Source organism: Tenrec ecaudatus, chromosome 5, assembly GCF_050624435.1.
Source record: "Tenrec ecaudatus isolate mTenEca1 chromosome 5, mTenEca1.hap1, whole genome shotgun sequence".
Lineage (NCBI taxonomy): Eukaryota > Metazoa > Chordata > Mammalia > Afrosoricida > Tenrecidae > Tenrec > Tenrec ecaudatus.
In genome coordinates, this window is record NC_134534.1 from 106,692,967 (window position 1) to 106,695,479 (window position 2,513).

Genomic DNA, 2,513 nt, shown 5'->3' on the forward strand with positions numbered 1-2,513 from the left:
GAAACAAAACCAGGACAGCAGTGATTTTATATATATGTAAGTGTGTGTCTGTGTACGTAAAATCACAAGTGTCCTGATTTGTGTGTATGTGTATGAATAGGTTCATACAGCATGAAAAAATATAACAGCTAATTAGTCCACACAGCAGTACAAGGGACTCAGTTCAACTCACTTATATGGAACAGTTAACATACTGGAAGTCCTTCAACACACAAGGGCTGCCAGGTCCAAGGTCAAAGAAGCAGTCAATGCAGGCAGAGTTCACCCACAGGCAGCAACCAGCAGGGCAGGTAACCAACAGTCAGCAGCTCAGGAGCTTAGCTAAGCAGGCCCCAAATGGGATATTGAACCAAAGCAATGAAAGACAACAGGATCCACCAGCCTCAAGCTCCAGAAGTGTGGTGAAGTAAGTCTCAAGGAACCTCAGGCTCTAGCAATACAATCCATGGGCTGACTTGTCCCATGGGTAGTGTAGCTCAAAAGTTGAAACAGAGAACTAGCTAAAGCACCCACCCACTGGTCCGATCACCAAAAGAGAGCAAAAGAGAGAGGAGCAGGCCTTGCTGATCCATTTATCTCTTTGCCCTCCAATCAAACTGCCACCTGATTAATCCTACATGTTCCTGTAGGCAAGGTTGGCATAATAAACCTACCTATCACAGTCTACCCCTTACCAAGTTGGCACCTGTATACAATTCTTTAGCCACATAATTGCCAGACATTAATGAAATCACACTGTACTTAATATCATATCTTCATACATAAAAATGAAAGCACACTGAATCTAATTATATCTGGTACATCAACAAAGGAAAGATATTCAATAAGTACATATAAAGAAGATAAACTGACAATCACAAACCTCACTTTTCCAATTGATCACATGGTCATAATTGATAGGTACATCTACCTTCTTATACTACCCATTCTGGATTACTTTTGCCCTCGGCAAGCACGTCAGCTGGCTGTGGTTGTTTACCTGGTGGGGTGACCTAGACCTTCATTCCTGAGGGGTCTGGGTCATTATATGTCCTGTCAAGATTGGGTTGCTGTAGTGTACCAGTTACTTTAATCCCAGGGCATGGGAGTGCTAAGAGTTGGCCAACAGGATCTCCTGGATTCCAGGCATATTATTCTTTACCTCCATTATGTAGCACCAGTTCAATTTCTCCTGGGAATCAGGATCAATCACACTACTCAGTAAAGTGACACCCTTCCTGATCGGTTGCTCCAAAGGTATGAGAAGCCAAAAGTGACCAGAGGGCATTTTCAGCTGCCAGTTGAGTGGAATCAGTGCTGTATTTCTAGGTGAGGGAGTTCTTTCCTTCATGACAAGGACCTCCAGGAATAAAGAGCAAAGGGATGCTGGAACAGGAAACAAAAATACTGCAAGTGGATCACTAGGAGTAATAATGAGTGCTGCCATTCCAGCTTCCACCCCTTAGTTCCTGGACCCATGAATCCTGGGTTTTGGAGGCACAGCACCATATATTGGCCCCTGGTTTAGAGTGCATACAAGCCTCCTGGAGAACATTGCCCCAGCCCTACAGGTTGACACCATCTAGCTGGGGCCATAAAGGTGTCTTCAGGAGCCCATTCCATCATTCTATCAAGCCAGATGCTTCAGGATGATGAGGAATATGATATGACCAGTGGATTCCATGGGCATGGGCCCATCGCCACACTGCATTTGCTATGAAGTGAGTTCATTGATCTGAAGCAATGCTATGTGGGATGCCATGCCAGTGAATAAGGCATTCTGTAAGTCCACAAATAGTAGTTTGGGAAGAACCAATGCATGCAGGGAAGGCAAATCCATATCCAGAGTAGGTGTCTATTCCAGTTAGAACAAAACTCTGCCCCCTCCATGATGGAAGTGGTCCTATGTAATCAACCTGCCACCAGGTTGCCGGTTGATCTCCCTGAGGAATGGTCCCACAGCTTGGACTTAATGTTGGTTTCTGCTGCTGGCAGATGGGGCACTCAGCAGTGGAAGTGGCCAAGTCAGCCTTGGTGAGTAGAAGTCCATGTTGCTGGGCCCATGCACAATCTCCATCCCTGCCACCATGTCCACTTTGTTCCTGTGCCCATCTGGCGATAACAGGAGTGGCAGAGGAAAGAGGAGGATCAGTCTCCACAGTGTGTGTCATTTTATCCACTTGATTGTTAAAGTCCTCCTCTTCAGAGGTAACCCTTTGGTGAGCGTTCACATGAGACATGATTATCTTTACTTTCTTGGCCAATTCAGAGAGTTTTAACCACATACCTCTTCCCCACACCTCTTTGCCACCAATTTTCCAATCATGTTCCTTCCAGTTCCCTAACCATCCACCCAAACGATTAGCCACAGCCCATGAATCAGTATCCAGTCTCACATCTGGACATTTTTCCTTATATGCAAACTGAACGGCCAGATGCATTGCTCGAAGTTCTGCCCATTGGGAGGATTTCCCTTCACCACTGTCCTTTAGGGAGATCCCAGAAAGGGGCTGTAGTGCTGCTGCTGTCCACGT